This window comes from Haliotis asinina, chromosome 3, assembly GCF_037392515.1.
Source record: "Haliotis asinina isolate JCU_RB_2024 chromosome 3, JCU_Hal_asi_v2, whole genome shotgun sequence".
NCBI lineage: Eukaryota > Metazoa > Mollusca > Gastropoda > Lepetellida > Haliotidae > Haliotis > Haliotis asinina.
This window is the reverse complement of record NC_090282.1, coordinates 35315687-35328726: the sequence shown is the minus strand read 5'-3', so window position 1 is coordinate 35328726 and position 13040 is coordinate 35315687. Positions and strand designations below refer to the sequence as shown.

At 36.4% G+C, this 13040-nt stretch overlaps 1 protein-coding gene across 10 annotated transcripts in view; it reads left to right on the top strand.

Moving 5' to 3' along the window:
- Positions 1-13040, top strand: part of LOC137277881 (regulating synaptic membrane exocytosis protein 2-like) — a 66419-nt gene that overhangs the window by 1274 nt on the left and 52105 nt on the right. The gene's annotated exons all lie outside the window — the stretch shown is intronic.

The window sequence follows — 13040 nt, the reverse complement described above, 5'->3', positions numbered from 1 at the left end:
ACGACTGTTTTGTGAGCGTGAGATTGTTTGGAGAGTATTGCAATTTCTGTGGGCACAGTGTTCCAGAGTAGCTCAATGTCAGCTATCGAACTCTGTCTGTTTGGTGCTAAGCTATACTGTTGTGCTAATCTTACTAGCCAGCACTTTATAAAAGTGGCCATGGGTGCTATCACAGGACATGAATGCTCATTTAAGGTTCCCATGCAACACCCATTCCTTAACTTGCAAGCATACAGAATATTGTAAAGCATGTTTTTTTTTTATTGTCATTGGTACCCAACCCTGATGGTCAAGAATAGCGTCTCTGTTGGAAAGGGGATCTGAGTGCTAAGGATTGAATCAGTGGTAGAACATAAACCTTATATGGAGGTCTGATAACACTGTGAAACCAGACCCACAGCTGGCACTCTGAGCCAATTAAGGTTTTAGGCAGTAACCAGTAAACAACAATGTTGGGCCCCTGTGTTTCTGTGCTCTTTTTACTGACCTGCTGGGCAATATGGTAGATTGCAAGACATGTTATTAAACAGTGGGATGATAAATAAAGTTGTTTATTGGTGACTGTGTGTTCTTACAACTCATCATATTCACGTTGATGGTTGGATGATTTATGAAAGCATGTTTGTATTGTATATTCTCTAATAAAAGTGAACAAACGTTTCCAACAAGTATTGATTGTGGATTTTTCAGTTATCTCTGTTGATGAAGATTACTTTGTTCATAATTACGGGCTTCAGCTGGACCAACAATATTGATGCAGTTACCAAATCTTTCCTGATTTTCTTGTACAAATCATGTACAGATATAAAATAGAGCACAATATCAGCAGATTCAACACTATGTAGGCTCCACTGTGGAGATTTAAATCACATTCCACCCCATTCTATCCACACACAAACACACTGAGAAATTATTGTTCAAAATTAATCTAGTATCTGTAGCAATAATATATTACTGTTACTAATTGTTTTTTACGAGCTACAAATTTTCAGGATTATGTGGGCAAATGTATAATCATAATCTTCATGTAATGAGTGAGTGAGTTTAGTTTTATGCCGCACTCAGCAGTACACCAGCTGTATGAGAGCAGTCTGTAAATAATCGAGTCAGGGCCAGACAATCCAGGGATCAACATCATGAGCATCGATCTACACAATGGGGATTTGATTCAACCCAGTCCGCGAGTCTGTCACCCGATCCTGTTAACTGCCATGTACTACAAGCATGGGTGGCTGAAGATCAGTTCTAACCGGATCTTCACAGGTATCATGATGTACTGACTTTGAACACTTGAGTACACTTTAGGCCAAACCAGTGGCCATTCATCATCAAAAGTACATTCTTCAGAATTAATACCTTGTTTTTGTAAGGATAGTGTTAATCATACACTTACATAGATTTTCAAACAATTATATTCAAATGAAACAATCTGCCTCACAGAATTTTATTCAACTACTTTGTGACCTGCTATAAAAGTGATTTGACAATGTCTGCAAGCCATTAATCATATTCAAATATCACACAACTTGTTTTATATGTCACTTTGCCATCTTCTTTTCACAGCTGCTGAACATTTTTGTGAAAGGTCAAAGGAATGAATTATTTTGGAAGCCCTGAAGTAATATCTCAAACACTGCTACTATTTCCCTAAACATCTTTTATTGAAACAACTTGAAATTCCTAGTTCTGTAGAATAACACAGAGGTATATCATGTACAAGTGCATGTATCATTGTTTGCATTTGTCTCAGTTCTTTTTATTTTATCACATTTATACAATTCTGTGTTTGTCCATGCCACTTTAATTGGCCCTGTGATGTTAAACTTACATGCAAATTTCCAATTCACTGAGAGATGTTTCTGGGAAGATTTCAAAAGAAACATTGTCTTTTAGAAATACCTTGTACACACTCAAAATACCAGTGTCTCTGATATTTCACAAAATCATACATTTGACCCAGAATAATTACATTATGAATGTAACAGTGGCTGTGATACAGTCTAGCAAAACTACAGATCTTGATCATGATATCCGACATTAAAACAATACATTTGTATTCACTAACAAGGAAGATAGAGCTATTAAAGGAACTAAGAACATCTTATTGTTTATGAGGATTTAAATACTTTCTTTGTATAGTCTAAGTGAAAACTGTTAACCAAGCCATTGCCACACAGTAATGAATTGACCTACATCATGTATTCCTGAATTTGTCCGCTTCAAAATCATTTCATGTATTTAGTAGTGGTTGTCAGATGCATTGAAATAAGTGAAGACTGGTTACAGTGACTAAATGACAAAGCAATTGATCATGTTTTATCATTATCAAACATAAACATTTTCGGAACACTTTTTTGATTTAACAATATATTTTACAAGGCTGGTTTTGTCTGTTGCATTTCATAAGCACTACCAGCTTGTTCCAAGTCAGGATTGAATTTATCTTAAGACTTCAGGAAATTTGTGTGCCTTCCACACTAGTCCTTTAAAGATGTAAAATTCCCAGAAGCATATAGTGTGATTTGCAGAAACAAATTGAAAAATAATACTTGTTTTTTTCATAATTTTTGTGCATTAGCATACGCAACCAATTCCTATCACAAATATTAAGCCTAAAAAATATTCTCTTGGTATTGCTAAGAACCTAACATTTAGCACACATATAGGAGACACAAATATTTTGATTTCATGTGAATCGTAAATATCCTACGTCAGACTGAGGTTTCATTGTGAATGTATAACGTCAGATGCCTTCAACAAGTCATTATGTTAAGCCTTTTGTTGTTTTGTGTAAGAGTGCATTCATACATTTCTTGTATGACATTTCATGACGAAAATTAGTATTTAAATGTATGAATGATGAAAACATGGTGTAACTATGACAATACTAACAGCGTTTTATTGATCAATACAGGTTTATGATAGTTTATTGTGGTGTTGTGTGACCTGATCATTTCATATGCTGGGTGTGTTGTTAACATAAAAGTCATGGAATAAATAGTGTGCTTGTGCTTCAGGGAAATATATGGCCCAAACAGAACAATTAAAACCCACACAGTGTTTAACAATGTGAAAGTACGTAAATGTTATGGAAATTGTGCTACGCCCGTCACAGAAAGCTTGACTTCATGCATTTGGTTACTGGTTTGTGTCTGTATGTAATACTAAAATGTAGGAAAGCTGAGAACATACAACATTTAATGGCAGACATTTCTTACATAGAGGTAATAACACCAAATGCATATCACAGATATTCACAAATTTCATGAAATGTGAATACATTTCCTGAAAAACAGCACAATGACAAAGAGGCAAGAGGTGGCCCAGAAGGTGTTATACAATGAAGAAGACGTTGCCATCCATGTGCTTGTCTTGTAAACACAATGACAACACATTTTGTTTTATTTCAAAGTGGAATCAAAGAAAGAGAGCATTACCAGAATTTTTGTAACAGAAATAATATGCCTGTTTTGCTGAATATGTTTTTGTGTTTTGCAAAGTAGGATATGAATGTTCCAGTCTCTTGTCAGTTGTTTACTGGGTAAAATAATTATGAGAATAATGGACTTCCTATTGCACAGAAAAGGCTCCTCTGTTCATGACACCTCAAACAGGCTCAAAACTATAAATTACCATGCTTTTTAATTTTATTGAATAAGAAATTCTAATAGGGCTATCAGTATGCTCAGCTTCTGAATTTGAAGAATATTGTCAGGAATAAATTTTGTTTTCATATCACTATCAGAAAATCTCTTTGTTATAACATAATTAAATTACATAGCATTTCATTGAATGATTAATGTTCCTAAATCAATTTGTTATTTTGGGATAAATAAGGTATGATAAGGATGATGAAAATAAAGGATGGCTCCAAAATGTTTTTGATTAATTTATTATTTACAAAGTTTGTACCTAATTACTACCAAATATTGTAATATTACAAACCAAGCTATGTCTAATTTTAATCATGATGACATGTTAGGAAAAATCAAAAGTAACCACCATGGAATTGAAATAATCAGTCACATGGTGCCTGTCTGTTTATATTGCTATTTTAAAATGTGGTTTCATCTGTCATTTTTTCTGCATGTAGAAGCCAAATATTACCCTGATGTCATTGAAAAATGTGTCCTTTTTTAAATATAAAGAGATTCCTGCTAATCAGCAAACATATTAGTAAATGATCACACATCAGTCAGTGAACATACTGATCTGGAAATCACTTTGTCGAATCTGATAACAAGCGAAAAAAAGTATATGCCAAATTTTAATAGGTTCTGAAATAATCAGTGAGTGTAGTTTTATCCAGCTTTTAGCAATATTTGTGAAACATCAAAGTGGGGAACACCAGAAATGGGCTCCTCTCATGGTGCCTATGTGGGGAATCAAATTGGGGTCTTCGCTGCGATAAGCGAACACTTTAACCACTAGGCTACCCCACCGCCCCCACAAAATGATCCACCCATGAAGATCCAGGTTAGAATTAATCTCCAGTAACCCTTGCTTGTTGTAAGAGGCAAGGTGGCAGTCAGATTTGCTGACTTGGTTGGCACATCATCATATCCCTATTGATTAGTTTGATGCTTAGCTGTTAATCACTGGACTGTCTGGTTGAGACTTGATTGTTTACAGACTGCCACCACATAGCTGGAATATTGCTGTGTGTGACGTAAAACTAAACTTGCTTACCTGGCTGTTGCCTGACCTGTTGCTACACCCATATCACAAATCTTGCAGTAGCAAATGAAAATAATGATGGTTTGACGACAAAAAAGTTCTGCAGAGTTGGTGTGCTTTTCCTGTTTACTTTTGCGTTAGTTTGAGTCATTTATGATTGTTTGTTTTTGAGTTAGAGTGCTGGGGAGATTTTGACTCAAATGGACTGTAGATGTCAGTGCATAATATTCCTATCATGAAACCAAATGTTCAGTATTGACGTGTTTTCATACCTTACAATGCCAGTTATGCTGTGACAAATCTTCAAGGCCAAATGTGAATGCATTTATGGATACTGTTTCATGGATTTGTACCTTGATGAGCAGGTGCATGTAATACAGCTTAGTGATCAGCCTTGTTGACACAAATAAGGTAGCAACTATTGTTAAAATCAAACGTTGCATCAAAGGAATTGTCAGAAAGTTAATGTCAGTGGTATCTCTGTAAATGTACTTTCCACAACCTGGTTAATAGATGTTTAATCCTGAACAAGTGTGACAAACAAAGGTCTTCATTAAGTTGGCTTTTTTCCCATTGTGCTAATTGAGGACAGCTGAATCACACCTGAAACAGATGGTGTTGACAAGTAGTTCTATCAGGCTGTCTATTGGCATATAGTGGTACATTGAAAGGTTTGTGCTGATGCATTGGTTGTATGATGCATGGCAAGACAAGCATCATGTGGGACGTCGTGTATTGCTTATATTTCACCACTTTCTGTATATTTAAAGTGTACTGTAGACAGTTGAAGTCATGAAAATATGACGTTATCACTCAGTGAATTACCAGTTCATATAATAATACCTGTTTTTCGTAAATTTATTGTTTATTGCTAAATGCCCGTAGTACAAAGGATATTGGTGTTACAAAGAATGGACCCTCACCATGGTTTAGATGAGCAGAAAGATTTCAAGTAATTAAACGTACACACACCCTCTCACGCAATCCTACAGTTGCTCTAATGAAAACAACAGTAGGTCGAGTTGTTACTGGTGCCCTCCCTTGAGCAGTTTATGTTATAGACATGGATGGTTTAAATTTGCAAAAGGTTGTTCAGAAAGTGAATAATGCATCATTCATTTTTAATGAAATCTAATGATTACTAATGTCAGATTGTTCCATTTTATATTTTATATGAAACTCTCTTTTCAAGTGTTCATGTTTTAAAGCCTTACCTTACACGCTGCATTTATGAATGAAAAATTTGCAAAGTAAGGAGTATTTGTATAACAAGGAACTATTTTATTATTATTTCAGTTAATGTATATTTAACAAGGGCCCCCAATAGCTCTTATATACAATATTGCTATCATAATTATCACATTGTTATTGGGGGTGTTTTTTATTCTATACATGTGACAACGCTTGTAAATAATTGGGTATAGTGAGCACAGATCCACACTGTCAGGTGCAATGACATGCTATCAACCAAGTCCCCAAGTTAGACCACCTGTTCCAGTTGCCTGTAATGACCAGTCTAAGTTGCTGTAGAGCAATTCCAATCTGGCATTCGTTCAAATCAATGCCATTAAGTTATTAACAATATAACATGCATGTGTGTCCAATTAAGAAGAATGAAACTATAGCATCATATTCCCCATCCTTGTGATTAATCGCTATAATGACAACCAGAAAATTTATGCCATTCTTGGAAAACAATTTATTGCAAATGATTCATCCAGTATGTGCATTGCTGTATTTGCATAGTCAGCACATTCTTAACCTTGTATAGCATTCTAGTTATGGAAGAATGGGAGGGATTCATTATGTTAATAAACTAAATATGTCATGTGAAATGTCATAAAGTATGCTATTGTCCTTTGTCAGTGATATTATGACATGATTAAGATAGGAAATGTCTGATTTTCCCATGTTGGCCAATCATGGTGTTTCTTTCAGTATTATTGAACACAACTCCAGTTTATGCAATGGTAGGCTGTGACACAGGGCATTATCCCCTGCCTGGTGTGTATGAACGGGAGTCACAAATCAATAGCTCATGACTTAATACAGTCAGCAGATCACCTGATCTTGTATCCCATATGTTGCATATTTACATCTATAATTTTACTGGCCCACTTCCTTGCATTACTATTCACCAATCTGGACCTAATTGGTGGTCATTTTTTCTGAAGAAGTAGGCTGATAAGGGAACATGTGTTGCACAAATTGGTGAGTGGGTTTCAGAAGTAACCTGTGGCCTTTATTTAAGACTTTCTATTGATTGTTCATTGAGAACCATCATTTTTACTACAACCATCATTAGATTAGTTGTGGTGAAAGAGCTTTAGAGAGACATACAAAATTGAGACCATATAATAATGCATGTCATATCACATCCACAAAACCAGGTGATAATGCACACTATCACAAAATGTTCAAAAATGTGAGTGTATCCTGTCTGTCAACAAACACATGTAAGGCACAGTAGGTGTTAGAAACACATTTGATACAATTCAAGGAGCAGTTGGGTATCCTAGTGGGGAAAGTGTACCTTCATCGTGCCAGAGACGTGGGTTCGATTCCCCATATGGGTACAATGTGTGAAGCCTATTTCTGGTGTCATCTGCAATGGTATTGTATTTGCTGTAGTATTGATAAAAGTCATGTAAAACCATCCTTACTAACTCACTGATGCAAGTCAGGAAGGAAATTAGGGCGTTTCTGTCACTGTTGCATGAAATCTGACAATATATAGTAAGTGCTTCCCACTAAACACAGTTAACACTTGAGTTGACTTTTCCATTGGAAAATATAACCAACCACATATAAATGAAGTACATGTCACATGCAGGAATCCATTAGTAAATGGGTAATGCCTATGAATTATGCCAGTGAAGGCTGATGCTCAACACATGTGAGTATTGCACATAACAAGAGGTGTCAATTATCAATCAATTTATTCTGAACTTTACCAGGACTACAGGCTGACATTTCTAGAGCTTCCAAACATTTTGATATCAAGTGAAAGTTGATATACACATGGGATAACTTAGGGGTTGTGTCCAAAGGATTTTACCATATATCTCCCAAATATAATTAAACATTTTATTCAAAGTTTTCTTGTGTAATATGTTTTCTTTAATATCATTTGGTGTCCTGTGATGTCCCCTCTAATCTATTAACAGTGATACTATTTATTTTCAACCATTTGTTGTAAAATGATACTTACATGGCACTGAGCAATACTCACTCACTCACTCACTCACTCACTCACTCACTTGGCCCTGTTCGTTCTAGCAAAACATCTAGCACAGGATTATTAATCTTTTATTAGAAGAATGCACCAACTTAAGCACATCCTCCACCGTATCTGATTAAAGTGTTTCATTGTGTAGCCATCCATGGAATTGTTGCTGTGATTAGTCTTTTTGGTTATAAATCAGATTGTGAGAAAATTTTCTCTAAAGTAGAATTTGCTCACTCTCTTGACATGTCCAGCTGTTTACAGTGAACCACATGCTGTACGTAAGTTCATGGGCCTAAATTCAAGATTTGTCCCCATTCTTAGGCCCAGTGGTAAAAGTTAACATTTATAATTTCATTGTTGGCAATGATGCTTCCTGACAAAGCACATGGTAAATGTTCATAGTGCAGTGCATTACTGCAGTTACTTTTCATTCTTTGATATCAGTTTTAATTTAAGCCCTGATCTTAGGTCAGATGTAGTAATTTGATTAGCAAAGAGGTCATTGTTTTCAGTTTCATTCAGTTGGAATGTATCTGTTCAGTTGGAACGTGTCTGTTCAGTTGGAACGTATCTGTTCAGTTGGAACCTATCTGTTCAGTTGGAACGTATCTGTTCAGTTGGAATGTATCTGTTCAGTTGGAACGTATCTGTTCAGTTGGAACGTATCTGAATGTTATTGCGTTATGAATAAGTGTAGTATGTGTATCTATTTTCACACAGTTTTGAATGTAATGATGTATGGATAAGGAAGCAACCCTAATACTGAAGTTTATCAAAAGATTATACTGAAACCAAACCTTGTTATTTCACTATATTCTTATCACATCAAAGAATCCGGTGTGACTTTCTGCCTGTTGTTGCACAATATACAATGTCATGATTTGGTACCTGATAATGTTTTTCTATTATGATGCAGGCCTAGATTTTCGATGCTCTCTTAGCGCTACGGTAGTTGTAAGTGCCATACATTACCATTTATTTACGGCTACCTCAGTGCAAAGAGAGCCATCGACAATCTAGACCCTGGATTAGAATGTGAAGAAGATGCCAAACATACCATACAGATGAATTCATATGAAATACATTCAAAAATTATCCATCACAAAGTGTCATGTCTATAAAGTCACAAAGGAGTTGTAACCGTCTTCATGATGTGTTCATACAATGGCAGAAATATTGCAGCTGTATTCCAATGTCCTACTACTAAGTCCTGTCCTGTCAAATCTGTTTGATTAGCATTTTAGAACTAGACGTTGATGAATAATCTGAAGAGAATAGTACTTTATGGATAAAAAGTATTGCATCATAATGCATCATAATTCATAAAGAAGTTGTTATCCATAAAGTATTGTACTTTTCTTAAATGGCAGATAGTGTAAGAAATTATTTGTCAAAGAAAATCAGGGAGGTCACATAATTTCATATTTGACCTTCATTTTAGTCAGACTTCCATATTTGGAGACCTTTTCAACCCTTGAGCCCCATTGCTTAAGTAAACAGGAGGAGAGCTGTTGCAGCTCCGGGGTATCTTTTGTGTATGTTCATTCTGACCGTGATTTTCAGTGAATAAGGTAAACATTTGTTCAAAGTTCATAACATTATGTCTTCAAAGAAAAAACGTTATCAGCTATGCAGATTCATTGGAGAAACTCTCCCTGTCTTAATTCTGTTGTTGGACTTATCAAAAATTAGTGCTTCTGAATTTTTGAAAACACAATTTTCATAACTGCTGTATATCAAATTAACAATGAACAACCGCACGGTTATGTTCCTTCTGTTTATCTGAACAGTTCTGCACTTGACCAAATTATCTTTTGCTGATTTTGCAGAATGTTAGACCAGTGGGAAATATTACACTCACAAATGAAAATTTGTGGTAAATGGAGAGGAATTACAGATCTGTGAAGGATGTGGTACTACCTACAGCAGGATCAAGCTAGAGTGTGTTCTGCATAGAAAAAAATCCCAGTGGAAACATTTTATTAGGTTTATTATGCTTACTAGTTACTTTTGCAATTATCATGTTATCGAAATGAGACAAGAAGTCCCTTGAGCTGCTTGTCATTCCAGATGTGAAAGATAATCCTTAGCAGATAGATTTGCACTTTGTAATTGGAACACAGACTGTTGTGCTGCTTGAACAAAACAGTGAAAGTGTTTAAGATTAGCAGCTGATGATTTTTTTCATATTTCTTCTTATTATTATTATTATTGTTAAAGGATATTTATTTATTACCTTTGAAGGCGAACATATCAGGGCTCATATTTTTCATATGATGTCCTAGGACAAAATATCTCTTTGTCATGGTATCATGACATCATGAACAATGCCATGACATCACGGTTCTTCTGTGACATTGTGTTCTACATGTGGCAACGGCGGGTAGCCAACCCATATTTAAAAGTAGGTTTTAGTTTATTTTGGCAGTTAACAGAATATTATATTCATGCCCATGACATATTATGTTTTTGACACTCGTACCTAAATTTTGGTATTTCCCGAGCATGTCGTAAACATAGTATGACGTGGGCACTCATACAATATCCTTTATATAGCACACATATCAAGGCAACTAGTATATGCTCAAGGCACAAGCACACATACTCTTGTATGGCTAAATTTAAAGGAAAAGTTAGAATGAAATTATATACTACCGACAAGAAATAAGGGAACTAATGAAATAATAGCGAATTTGAAACTGCTTTAAATATCCACTAAATCAACTTTAGGTGTCAAGTTCAATATCTGGTGTGTCAACCATGTTGGGCAACACATTCACGGCAGCTTGATGGCATGCTGTTAATCAATTTCCGAATGGTTGCCCGTGGTATTGCCCGCCATTCCTCTTGGAGAGCTGCACCAAGCGTCCCAGAGATGTTCATTTGGGGACAGGTCTGGGGACTTAGAGGGCCAGTCCAATGTCTGGATACCTTCTTGTTGGAGATAAGCGGAGACAATTCGGGCCCGATGTGGTCTGGCATTATCATCTTGGAATACAAAATGTCGGCCGATAACTCTAGCCAATGGAGTCACAACAGGACGCAATATTTGGTCAACGTATCGCTGACCAGTCATGGCTCCGTTAATGATGACCAAATCTGATCGTCTGTCATGTGTAATACCACCCCACACCATGACAGTACCCCCTCCATATCGATCATGGTCAAGAATTGCTGCTCTGGCATATCGCTCCCCGCTCCGACGCCAACAACGTTTTCTGCCATCTGTGAATCGTAGGCAAAACCTTGACTCATCAGAGAACATGGTGTAACGCCAGTGGCGCATAGCCCGTCCCTGATGCTGCCTAGCCCATGCCAATCTTTGGCGCTTATGGTGAGCTGAAAGGGTGACACCCTTAAAAGGCCGTCTTGCTTTCAGACGAGCTTGATAGAGTCAGTTTTTAACGGTTGAGGTTGAAATGCGTCTTCCAGTGAGTGTGCAGAATTCTCTATTGATGGCAGGGGCCGATTTAAACCTATCGCATAGAGCAATTAACGTAATGAGACGATCCTGTCGTGGTGTCGTTGATTTTGGTCTACCACGCCCAGGTCTTGTTGCAACCCCACCCGTTTGACGGTACTTATCCCACAGGCGTGAAATTACACTTTTTGATTTACCCATCTGCCGGACAACTTCACATAATGATGCCCCCCACTCTATCATCCCCACAATTCTCCATTTTGTTGCTTCACTGAGATACTGCCTCGGATGCATTTCTGTCAGTAAGTGTCAATCTCTATTGCATTAGTGATTGCGACTTCTCCAGTACATTTACAGGAGTTAACTTCTGTATGCACGTGTAGCACATGCTGGGCATGCATTATGCGAAATTCCATTGTCATTGGATGTTGCGTTTGGGAGATACGCCACGATAACGACCCTGTCAAAGTCAAAGTCATCTACATTCAGTTTCTTGGTTCCCTTATTTTCTGTCGGTAGTATATGTTTGTTTTAAAATTAACCTAAATGTGTACATGATCATAAGATGTATGTCATGTTAGAAACACATTGTTTGTAATTTGCTTTAATGGTAATAATAATCTTGGATATTACTGTTTCCTGCTTGTACAAATAAACAATACTGTATTCCAACATCCAGTTATAGAATATGGCACCTTGAAAGGCACATAATCAAGAGGTCTCTCAGAACTTCGCTGAATTTGACATGTTTTTCATCAACAGCATCACATTTTTGGCAAGCAGTATGCAGGTTTGTGTAGCTCCTTAACTACCACTGAAAAACATTAAATAAAGATGTTTTCATCTAGAATTCTTGTCTGATGGCAAACCAAAGATAAAACCAAATGGACCAACATAAATCTATGTTGTTGGTAGTGTTCAGACTTGCAGTTGTGTCCAGCAACAGTAAATACCAATTCCTTGCTTCAGTGATTAATCATACTCTTAAATACAATTAAGGAGGGATTTTCCTTATATTCACAGAAAGGTTTTGAGACAGGGATTTTCCTTATGTTGTTGAAAAGGATATGCTCAAGATTTCGGAACTACAGAAGGAAAAAAATTCTGCTCAAAACATGGATGTCACTGGTAATCATTATTTGATAGTGACTCATGAACTCATGATTAATGAGTTTGTTGTTTTGTTGGGGTTTTTTTTAATATTCTTTTTTTTTGTAAAGTAAAGAAACAAGTACCCAAAGAAAACCTTTACTTTACACAGCTTAATTGAAAAATTGAACAGCAAAGACTTTCATTTACTGTCAGATTAATGTTCCAATAATTAATACCAGTGATCCATGTTACAAGGCAGTCAGTGTGAGATGTAAATGCAGACAATATGACCAGGTAACAGTATCATTGGCCACCAAATTTGCACTATCAGAGATTTTAAAATAAGTATCTCACAGAAGTTCAGAGCGCTAGCAGTTCCTGTATTCAAGAAAATTATGCACCATTGAAAGTCCATCGATGATTCCATATCTGTGAACTAAACCTGTATCTCATCATGCATAACACATGGTACTTTATTATGCAGATCATTTTCTTCAAAGAGCATAATGAGGCACCAAGGGCTGTGTGTGTGTTATAATTGCTGGGGCACATTATTGTATTTGGATTATAACAGACATGATTGTAACTGGCTGGAAGGCTGTGGAAGGAATGCATGTGGAA